Source organism: Halichoerus grypus, chromosome 12 (assembly GCF_964656455.1).
Source record: "Halichoerus grypus chromosome 12, mHalGry1.hap1.1, whole genome shotgun sequence".
NCBI classification, from domain to species: Eukaryota; Metazoa; Chordata; class Mammalia; order Carnivora; family Phocidae; genus Halichoerus; species Halichoerus grypus.
In genome coordinates, this window is record NC_135723.1 from 102166709 (window position 1) to 102178850 (window position 12142).

The window sequence follows — 12142 nt, forward strand, 5'->3', positions numbered from 1 at the left end:
TTAAAAGTGAAGCACAATGTAGAATACAAAATCTTCTTAAATTATAGCAATCCTCTTACTGCCTAGTGAAAACTTTCTGACTCCTGCTAATCGATTGTATCCTCCTTAGTTCTTAGTTAGATTTGCATTTCTCTTACTTCCTGAATTCAAACTTTCTGCTTTATTTACCCAGCTTTTTAGCTTTTTATTCAAATAGGAGCGAGTTAGAGAATATTGGGTAACATAACAGACAATGCATTTAACTAGTTTCTGAAAACACACATCCGTGTTCAAAAGGAAGAGGGTGTTAGCACCGAGTTATCCCAGCTGCCCGCAGAATTGCTTTTGGTAGATTACGATCCAGCCTGCGCTCACTGCAACCTACCGTTCTGGCTCCATCCAGTGAAAGAACATAAACACCTTTATCAGGCTGTTCGTGGGCGTGGGCATTAGATTGCCCCCCTCAAACATCAGATGTCTCCAGCAAGGGCCTGTGGCACAGAAAGGCACTGTGGCTCGTTAACACAAGACAGATGTAGGTTTCGGACACCAGTCGTGCATGGGGACGAGCGATCATTCCTGTGCGGCGGAGATCCCATGGGCTGCAGGGTATCTGCGGGTTTAAAAGTCGTGGCTCTGCAGTCTCTCTTCCGTGGGGTGAGACCCAGAAGTCCAGCCAGCAGTCATGTGCTCCAGGATTCCTCAGGGCAAGTGCTAGTTAGCTGCTCCTTGGTGTGTACTGACCGATTTCACGGGCTTTGTTTGAATAAACGTGCATCTCGGTGGATCTGAAGGATGAGTGATCTGCAGAATTCATCCCCAAGCAGTCTAATCCATTGGCGTGGACTGCGGCTCTGATCACTGTCCACTTACACGTTACGGCACACCCAACACCATCAACTTATTTTTCACGTATTTGAGGCTGAGCAGCTTCATTTCGCCGGCATTGTAAAATGTTAGTTATTGTTCCCAATATATTCCTCCGAAGAGGACCACAAAGCTATGGCTTGTATAAAAGACTATTTATTCCTCCCTTCAACTCCAGACTGCTAGGAGCATGGAGTGGGCGGCAGGCTTGGAGGTGGGGAGCAAGGGGGTCTGGGTTCCCCCTCGATCACCCAGCACCACACAGCCGGCCGGGGGGGGGCGTCCCTCCTCAGAAAGTGACCCACAAAGCTGTTCTGTGGGTGTGGTTCCTCTAAAGGTCTTTCTGTCTCTCTCTCAGTTATTGGTAGTCCTGAGAAATGGATTCACTGCCAGGAGCTATAGATGCGAAGGGTCAGACCCTCCATCCAGGGGGGCTGCTCCTACTCCATCTGTCTCTGGGCCCTCCCCACCCTCGCCCTGTGCTCTAGGGGTCGGGCCCACCTCCTCATGTGTTCCTGCAGCACGTGAGTGTTTTCCCTGCCGAGAAGCCTGGTGGTTGAACTTGATCTTGAAGAAAGTAGAAGAAGCCTATAGGTAAGGTCACCCTGGAATTTATGTCCAGTGTCTGGCAAATTGACTTACTAGCTCGGTAGATACAGAAATTAGCTAAACTTCAAGACCATTTTCATGAAAAAACTGTTTTCAAATGACATATCAGTATATACTAAAGGTTAGTAAAAATTCCTTACACTGTTTTAATAAATATTAAAAGCAAACATAGGCAGAATAATGATGGTTGGAATATTTGCACTTCTTCGGGTGCTGAGCCCCTAGTGATCACAGCACAGTTTTGCCGAGCGGAGAACGTTCTCCCTTCTGTTTCTTTTGAGAATATCAGCCCAGGTATTTTTTTTGCCTCCGTTTATACTATATTGGCTCAAAAATAATTTTTATAAGATAAACCATATCGAATTATTTGGAATGGGACCAAATTTGAATGCTAAATGTCGTTGTTGTTCTCTATTGTATTCTGTTCCACTATAGAAATGTAATTCATCAATTTAAAATGCTAGAAAAAATTTAAAATAAAATGTCGAGCTCTTTCAAAGTGCTTTTATGGCATTTGAAAGCTAAATTTTGTACACTAGTTAAGATGTTTTCATTTATGTATCTGGCCCTTTGTTTGTGAAGGGATGTTTCAAGGCCTCCTTCTTGACGCTTTGTTTTCGTTAAAAGCTGTAAAATCTAAAATTATTCTTGTTGTATCAGGAGTTGAAATTTTTGAGTAAAAAGGTTTCCCCCAAGGGGTGCCTGGGTGGCTCAGTCAGTTGAGCATTTGACTTGGTTTCAGCTCAGGTCGTGATCTCAGGGTTGGGAGATCGAGCCCCACGTCGGGCTCTGTGTTGGGCGTGGAGTCTGCTTAAGAGTCTCTCTCTCCCTCTGCCCCTCCCCCACTTCTCTCTCTCTCTAAAAAAGAAAAGTTTCCCCTGACTTTGAACAACATGCAATCAAAATTTAGAGGACTCATTTACTAAAAAACGAGTTTAATCACAGCATGCTGAAGTATTTTTAGTGTATCCAATATCAGATTTCCTCCCCTACATTTTTACTTCAGTTATTCCTTCTCTCTCTCCCTCTCCTCCCCCTACACACATACACACACACACACACACCACAAATTGCAGTATTTTAACAAAGTAGAGGCTGCCACAGTTTTCTTAATAAAATATTGCTTTTACAGTGTCATTCTGCTCTACCAAAATTTGTAATATCACTACAAAACCAAATAATTTTATGTTTAATGCTTCTCTGAATTTGCAACCGCATTCAGAATGGTGTCAGCAGTATCAGCTTCAACAGGATGAGCTCCCAGAAGTTTTTCTCTGCGTCCTGAATTGGAAAAGTCGAGCCGCAATCACAGTTTATTAAGCTGATCTCCTCTTGGAAGCACCTGATTACAGTGGTAGAAAGCTTGTCACTTAGCTATTTAAAAAGTTCTGCGGCTGCTCACGGAGTCAGAGCATTAACACCATGACGTGCTGTGTCTCGCTCGCACGGGAAATCTTGGCAGAAGAAATGAACGGGATCCACTCAGAAGAGCAGTCCTCTGGTGGAAAGGAAAACTGGTTTACGGATGAAATGAAGATACACTTTCTGCAACTGTATTGTCACAGTGTTCCTCAAATAACTCCTCAGGTGTGAGGCACCTGCTGATTTTGTCTCAGTAGATTTGCTCTGCTTCCCTGTGATCAGTGAGCTCATTCTGACTTTCGAGACTGGGGTGAGGCATCACCTCTGAACCCCAAATCTGGTCCCTAGCTCCCTGACACAGACGGCTGATCTGCCTCTTGGAATCTACCCCGTTGTTCTGCACTCCTTGCTGGGACAACCGTCTCTTACTGGATTTGCTCGCGCATTTCCCCTTCCTAAACCACTACCAGCCCTCGGGGCCCTTTCTCTGTGACTTCCCTGTGACCCCAGCCTGGCCAGCAGTGCTCTCCCCACCTGGGCGTGTGGCCTCCCATTTGCCTCCCCCCCTCACTCGCTCAGTGCTAAGTCTGGACCTCGATCTTGCCTTTCTCCCCACTTAGCCTTAATCCATGGCGGTCAACCTCTGTTTCCTGCTCACCTAATATATAATGGAAAGCTGGTGTCAATTCGAGGAGATGGTTAACAGACAAAATAGGTTGATAATTAATTTGGGCAGTTTGAGGATTTTTTGGACAATGATATAGGCCACTTTTAAAACCTACTGTTCACAAATGCTCTTCCAATGAATGTGACAACTGTCAGTGTGTGTCCTGTCCAGAAAAGTGGGCCCCAACCTTTGCCAAGTAACTCTGGAGGCAGGAGATGTTTTTCTCGGGGAGTTTTCTTTCATTATTAAGTGATTGCGTAGGTGAAATTACTTACCACTGTTGTGACGTGGGTCTGGTGAGAGGCAGGTCTGCTCTTGGTCCGCCTGTTGGCAGGATGTGGGTGGTGAGCTAGTTCCCGACCTGGCGACTGAGCTGTAACACCACGTTCCTCCAGGGGCCCTACGATGCTCTGCGGGAGCCCAGTGCTGACTGCCTCGACGAAGCTGGACAGAGATCCAGCAACAACGCTTAGATTAAGGGTGGTTCAGAGTTTACAAAACACATTCATAAACCTATGGAAGCCCCCCACCACCCCGAAAAAGGGAAAAGGTAAAAGTATATTTCTTAAACACACTAAGCGAGGTCACATCAGGAAGCCATGCTATCAAGACCCTGGGCTCCTAGTCCAAGGCTGATTGGTGATATCCTTCCAGACTAAGGGATGGTTGCAGAATGGTTTGTTTGAGATTACCAGAAAGAAAGACCCCTCCTAAAGCAATCCTCACTGCCCGGAGATCCTCCTCTGTCAAGGGAAGAAGCAAAGAGGGCATTCTAGCTGGGGTTGTCTTAAGGGGCCAGCCAGTCATAGAAGGTTATAGAAGGGAGAAACTTTCCCAAAGGGGTTGGATCTTTCTTGCATCCAGACCATGCATCTCATATCTGTTATTTTTAGCAGGAAGAAACGGGACTTGAGCGTCAGGTAGATGTTGTGCTGGAATCCAGGGGAAGGAGTGAAGTGTAGTGGAAGGGAATGAGGAAGAAGGTCCTCGAAGCAGTATGTTGGAAGTGGGGATTCTTTGGGTTCAGTGTGGTGTGAGGGATGGGGCACTGAAGGTGAGTAGGACCAGACACTGGATATGGGTTCACAAAGCAATGTCAGCATCCTGTGTTTCTTCTATGCCTTAGAAGACACACATCTCTTAAAGGAAATGAACTCAAGGAAAACCTGCATTCCAGACTTTACGTAAACATTACCCAAACTACGAGGCTCACATTGTACTCGGCCTACAATGAAACTCTGGAGAAGAGAGGCCCCCACCTCAGATGCTGCAGGCAGAGGACTAGGGAGAGACGGAGCAATACTCAGGCCCTGATTTCGACAGAAAAAAGGCTCATCCTAGGCACTGCTGAGGAAGCAGGATCTGAGGTTGACCCACTACAGACCACAGAAGGCTGATGAGCAAATTCCAGAAGAAAACAAACCTGCACAGCAATGCCTTCCAGCAGGTAATGACATTCCTGTCGTCCACTTACTGCTGTCCCCTGTCCCGTGGGCGTGTGCCTAAGCCTCAATCAGTGTTAGCAATGGAAGGGAGTGAGCCCAACAGCGGAGTCTGGGCTTTAAGGGAGACTCTGTACCTTCCAATATCAGCTCTTCCACTGACTGGCTGGGTGATCTTGGAATCAGGCTCCTCATCTGTAAAATGGGTATAAGACCTCTTTGGGTCCTTCAACAGATAAAAGTATAAGATGACCTATTAAACTCTGAATCGATTTTTAGTACAGGTATGTCCCAAATATTGCCTCTGGCATAATTAATTTCAACACTGATTTGTTGTTGGCCTGAAATTAAAGTGTAACTGGGTATCTTGTATTTAATCTGGGAACCCTACCGATGTTGCATCCATTACCCTAAATAATTCTCGTAGTAAAAGCCTGGCATATTGTGTGCACACAGCAAGATTACAATATTAATTACCATTATTTTTATTCTCTAAAGATCATCTGTTACAAACCACTTATGTAGTTTATCAGGAAGCTAAAGTTGAAATGTTTATGTAACTCACGCAAGATGGTACAGAGTTCTTTATTTCTCCGAAGATGGAACTCAGATCTGCTGACGCCCAACTGCTGACTTCTCTACAACATCTCACTGGTAACAGCAGCTCTAAGTAGACTGTTCTGGAGGGTGTGAAGATCCATCCATAGTTTTCTTTTAATTATTCCTTCTTTGAGCCTAATGCTGGTTCCTTGCTATGTAAAGTGGCCAAAACACCAACAGAGTCAACATCACCTGGGCGCTTGTTAGAAATGCAGAATCAAAGTTCCCTCCTTCATTAGAATCAGGCTTTTAAACAAAATCCCCAAGTGGTTTGTTTGCACATTAACATTTGAGAAACTCTGTTCTAGCTCAGCTTCTGTCTGTGGCCTTCCGAGCAGGGGTTCTTACTCCTGGCTGTGAATTGGAAACCCCTGAGAGGCGTTAGACCCTCCTGAAGTCCGAGCCGTACTCCAGGGATTTTGGTTTAATCAGCCCAGGGTAGGCCCTGGGAACTGGTGTTTTCTTTCACCTCCCAGGTGAGCCTAATATGCAGTGTTGGCTGAAAACTACTGATTTAAGGAGCCCTCACCCACCCAAGGCCAAAGAAATTGGATGAAAACCAAGTCTCCGATGACAGATCTTCCCTTTGGCTTCGAGAAATTGAATACACGTGGACAACGGCCACACGACATGCAAAGTCAGAACCCAGCCAGGGACCAGCGTGTCATCCCATGGCCCCTGTGGAGTGTGCGCACACAGGAGTGGGGCGGGGCGAACTCCCTCTTCTTACTAATCTTTTCAGATCAGAGCCCCCACCATCATGACCTCATGTACTCATAATGACTTCCTTACTCCAAATGCAGCCACACTAGGGGTAGGGTTTCCACACATACATTTAGGGGAAACATACATTCAGTCCATAACAGGGGCATATTCTAGATACCCGGGGAGCCACCCAACATGTCTGCCACCGGACACCCTCTTTCCCATCTTATTCTGTCCTCAGTGGGAGCAAGGCTCACTGTCATGCTCTTGAGGAGCTCCTCTCTTCTGATTTCCAGAGTCCCAGGTCCTTCAAAACTTCTGTCATCCAGGCTTTCCAGAGGCTATTATTAATCAATTAACATGAGAACAGTCTGGCCCTGAGAGGGTTCCTTTTACTTCATTAAGGAGAGTTATTCAGCTCTCCTTGTCTCAACACCTCTCTCCCTCATTCTGATTTTCTTAAAGCTTATGAAATAATGGATTCAAAGACCCAGTGAACTATTGCCATATTCATGCATTCAAACCTATTTATTGAGCTTCTGTGTGCCAGGCATTGTGCTGAGTGATGGGGAATGGAGTGAGTACTCTCGTGGAACTAACACTTGTGGAAGAGTAAGAAATCTGACTTAGATTCGGTGTTAGAAAAGACATATGAGGGAAATGCCCTTTGATTTGAAATCTGAATAATGAATAAAAGTTCGTTTGGCAAAGGCTGTGGGGGGCCTGGGATGAGGAAGGTGTAAGCCATTGGAGAGATCATTCCTGACAGAGAAAGATATATTATCCTTAGCAAATAAACTATCAGAACTTTAAAGGCATGTTAGTCAGGGTCCAACTGGAAAAACAGAAACCACCTGTCATTCCTTTTTTTTTTAATTAATTAATTTTATTTATTTTTAAAGATTTTATTTATTTGAGAGAGAGAGAGAGAGCACAAGCAGGGGGAGGGGCAGAGGGAGAAGCAGACTCCCCACCAATCAGGAAGCCCAATGCAGGGCTCGCTCCCAGGACCCTGGGATCATGACTTGAGCTGAAGGCAGATGCTTAACTGACTGAGCCACCCAGGTGCCCCCACCTGTCTTAACCAAAAGGAATTTAATAGAGGAAATTGTTTACTTTGGTAAAGAAAAAGCTAAGGAACCAAACTTAGGGGGCAGCAAGACAACATAGAGATTAGCAACAGTTGGCAGCTATTCTTAAATTTAAAAACTTACAATTTTTACAAGATCTTTGTACTTTGTACTTTAAAACACACCATTAAGAAGTTAAAATATAAGTCACAGACTGTGAGAAAATATTTGCAAGTCGTCTATCTGATAAAGGATTGGTATGCATAATACATAAAGAACACTTACAACTCAATTATAACAACAAACAACACAATTTAAAAATGGTCAAAAAACTCTGGTAGTCATTTCTCCAAAGAAGACACATAAATGACTAATAAGCACATGGAAAGGTGCTGAACACCATTATTCATGAGGGAAATTGAATTAAAACCACTTCACACCCACTAAAATTCCCATTAGACGCCTAGGAATTTACTTGAGAGAAATGAAAATGTATGTCTTCACAAAGACTCATGTACGTGAATGTTCTTAGCAGCATTATTCATGATATCCCTGAACTGGAAACAACCCAAATGTCTATCAACTGGTGAATTCAGAATTTGGTATAATCATAACGTTGGAGTGCTATTTGTTAATAAACAGGAATACATTACGGATACATATTACAACATGGATGGACCTCAAAAAAGTTATGCTAATTGAAGGAAGTCAGGCATGAAGACTCCTTATTAAATGTAAATTTACAGAGGCAGAGTGAAGATTGGTGGTTATGGGGATGGGAGTGCTGACTGACTGCGAATACGAGCACAGGAAGTTTTTAGGGATGATAGAAATGTTCTCAAGCTGCATTATAGTAATAATGTCTCAACTACAAATTTAATAAAATTGTTGGATTGTATACTTACAGTGGTTAAGGTGGGGTTAAATCACACCCCCCATAAAGCTGTTACAATTTGCACATAACATACCTTGTTGCTGTAACTTGAACTCAGCTTCTTCCGCTGACACCGTCATATTATCTCCTCCCTCCTATTTGTTGCTCTTGATGATTTTCCACCCATTTCTGGACAGCCTTGTTGTTCAATTTCTAGTTAAGTTTATAGGTACCTGATACTTCATTACAACATTATGTTCCTCATTATGAAAACTGCTTTCCTTCAAGTAATTATTAATCACTATTGTCAAAGGCCATGTCTCATGCCAGCTGGCTACATGTCTGAGTGCTCGTGGGCCATTCATCACCAAGGTGACACATCTGTTGTCCTCCCCTGGCTTCACTGCCTTGTCAGGTAGAGCATGTCAGCGTCCTGTGCCTGCCACCCTGTCTCTAACCCTTCAGTCAGGGCCACTTCTTTAACTTAGAATTAATATAAACCTGACCTTATTCCTCCCTCTGGAGGTTGTAACAGCAGAGGGACAGTGGCAGGATGGCGCCTTTAATGGCTTTCAGCTCTCCAACAGGATTCTGTCCAGAGTCTGCTATGAACTGAATATGTGCGTCCCCCAGAATTCATGTGCTGAAAACCTAATACCCGGTGACAGTACTTCGAAGTGGGCCCTTTGGGAAATGATTATGTTGTGAGGGCAGAGCCCTCATAAGTGGAATCAGGGTCCTTATTATCGAGGCCCAAGAAAGCTCTCTTGCTCCTTTCTCAGGTGGGGACATAGCAGGAAGGTGTCGTCTGTGAACCAGGAGGCGGGTCCTCATCAGACGCCGAATCTGTTGATCATGGACCTCCTGGCCTCCAGAACTGTGAGAAGTCAATTTCTGTTGTTTATATGCCACCCAGTCTACGACATTTTGTTACAGAGACCCGAAAAGACTAAGGTACGGGCAAATGGTCCATAGGCATCAAGAAGTAAAACCGGGGGTGAGAAAGGGGGCAAAGGGAAAAATTGGCAAATTCTGTGTCTGGGCTTCTGCTTCAGAGAAACATGAATTTTCTTCTTCCTTTGTTTTCTAGGAGGAAAAGAGGAGAAGTCGTCTTCCCACCTCTGAGTCTATCAGGGTGAGATCTGCTATCTTGGGTTGCCCATCATTTATTTTCAAATATTTAACCACACCAACCAACAAACAAAAAGAAAAAAACATTGATTCCCTCTACCTCCCACACACCCTGCAAAGAAAGAAGAATTAACGCTAACTCTCCCGGAAGTGTGGAAGAGGCAAAAATTCCATGTGGACCCTGCTACTGTGTGACCGAAGACCCCAAAGACTTTAGAAGGAACCTATGTTCTCGTTCTAGAATCTTCTTCTAGGAAAGAGGGATTTGTCTTCTCGGTTGTAGAGGACTTGCATGAGACTCAGTTGCAATAACAGACCTAGTAGGATGTTGGAAAAAATAAACTCTAAATGCTGTGGTTGACGTCCCATCCCACCTTCCCTTGCCGGCTGAAAGGAGACTGAGTGCTGGCATTCCATGAATGCGCAGAGCCATGCGTTCGATTCCATTATTAATTTAGTAATTGGCCCTTAGAAGCACCTGTAGGCAAAAGTATGTAGAATAACTTTGCCAAAAAAACTTATTATCCAAACCAGGATAGGAGCGTGAAAGGAGACGCTGTTAAGCATCTTGCCAGGGCCACAGGAACAAGACACACCTGTCTTGGGAAAACAAGGTCACTTAGTCACCTCAGACCTAAGGAACATTCCTGATAGGCTCATGGCTCTGCCTGGAATCTCCTTTGTCACACTGACTGAGAATTTCGAGTAGAGCTTAATTTGCTTCGCAAGCAAGCTGGCCTGGGTGCGGTGGGAGGCCGGGATAGCGGCAGCCTGGGGCAGCATGAGCGCGGGTGCTGGACAGAGAAGGCAGAGACCAGCACCCATGTAGGGGTGCCCCAGCTCCAGGTGCTTGCAGGGGGGTGGGGGGAGGCCGGACTTCCGGAGGCTGGGAGTCCAAGATCCAGGCGTGGGCAGGGCTGGTTCCTCCCGAGGCCGCTCTCCCCAGCATGTGGACAGCTGTCTTTGACCTGTGTCCTCACACGGTCGTCCCCCTGTGTCTGCATGCTGACCTTCTCTTCTTATTAGGACACCTGTCATATTGGATCAGGGCCACCCTCCTGACCTCATTTTACCTTGATCACTCTTTAAACACCCGTCTCCAAATACAGTTGAATTCTGAGGTCCTGGGGTTAGGGTTCAACATATGACTTTTGGCAGGACACAGGTCAGCGCATAACACTACCTTTCTCACACTCACGACCAAAGACACAGTACCCGCAGTCAGAGGCCCAAGGTCCCCTGTCTTTGCCCCACTTTGTTCCTTCCCCAGTGTGAGCTCAGAGGACTCAGTGCACCTGCGGTGGTGGCCTCCATTGTCCGGGACAGTGAGGCCGGGGCAGTGAGGGAGGAGGGAGGTGGTGGCCAGTCTCCGAGTCCTGCGAAATGTCGAGAGGGTCTGTGCCTTCAAACCCGGTTCTGTCCCTGTCCCTTCAAATGCACTCTGCACAGGGAGACCCAGGGGCGACTGCCAGTGTGTGTGTGTTGGGGGGCGTTAGGGCCAGATGCTGCTTGCACAGCCACCGAAGGCACAGACAGCCTCCCGTGTGGTGCGCTCACCCCGAGCAAGCGAGGGAGCCTCTCCAGCAGCAGGTGGAGGGGGCACATTGCAGGTGGCCGTCGGCTGTGTTTATGGGCACTTGCCTGCGGGCATTGCCGTCAGCGCCACAATGAACGAGGGAGCAAGCCAGCGCAGTCCTGGGTCCACGCGTGTTCAGAGCCCACCGATCGCCGTGGGAAACACAGGAGAGGGCATGCAAGTGACAAGCAAAGTTGGGAAATAGACAAAGTGACCTAGAGATATAAAGTCCCTGTCAGCTTTCGGCTCCCGCTCATCCTGGCAGAGAGGAGCGCCAGTGACGGGTAGCATCTTCCCTCGGGGGCCGTGGCTTTGGGGGACTCTACAGCCCCCACTTCAGTGTCCTCGCTCCAGGGGTGTCTCCCAACCGGAGCTTCTCGGGCAACGGATCCACGCACTGGCCCAGCTGTGCCGCTGGTGTAGACTCCCTGCTGCTCAGACATCTGCCTCCTGGCTCATCGAGGCACAGCCGTGCTGAACGTGAGGCCTCGGTCCCAGCCCACGTGGCCGTCGGCTCAGAGGGTGTCACTGAGGATGACATAGAACAGAATGGCCTAGGACATCACTGAACAATGCATTGTTGGGAGAATGGGCTAGCTGCTCTGCGGGAGAAAAAGCAGCACAGAGCTCCGGCTCTGGCTTTCGATTTGCAAACTCACTTTTCTCTATACCGTGGCCTCTGGCCATTGTGTGCCTCCTGGCTTTGGCCTTCTGGGCAGGAGGATGGAGCTGGACGTGGCAGGTGCACATGCAAACTGACACGCTGCAGGAACACGCTCCGGATGGCCGAGTAATCACGGCTGTTTCACCCACGGGACCCCTGCGAGAGGGACTGCTGCCCGGCGGGGTGGCGCAGACCGTCCTCCAGGCTGTCCACGCCGTCGGGCATGTCGGGCGTGGGGCAGAGCGGCAGCCCCCAGAGGCTGGACAGCAGCGGGGAGGCCGTGAGTGCTGGTGCCAGTCACCGGTCCGGTCAAGTCCCAGCCTTGCCACTGTTAGTTCTGCAACACCGGGGCGCTGCTCTAATTGCTCTCATCTCTGGTCTCCTTGCTTGTTAGGAAGACGGAATCACAGTGCCCGTCCTCCAGGACCGTTGTGGGCATTAAATGAGGTGAAGCACGGGAAACATTCAACACGAAGGGACCGCTGACACCCAGCTCGGGCATCCTCGAGGCGAAAAACGGGGCTTGACGCCTATCTGCGGGGTCCGGCAGAGTGAGTGCCACTAGTCAGTGTTTAATAAAGACTTGGAGTATGGAC

The 12142-nt window shown here is 47.3% G+C and overlaps 1 long non-coding RNA gene across 1 annotated transcript; it reads left to right on the top strand.

Annotated features, from left to right (window-relative positions):
* Window positions 1-1665: 1665 nt before the first annotated feature.
* Window positions 1666-10145, top strand: LOC144379687 (uncharacterized). The gene is made up of 3 exons (XR_013443023.1): window positions 1666-1749; window positions 8958-9129; window positions 9266-10145. It is a non-coding gene; the product is annotated as an uncharacterized LOC144379687 (long non-coding RNA).
* The last annotated feature ends 1997 nt before the right edge of the window (window positions 10146-12142 follow it).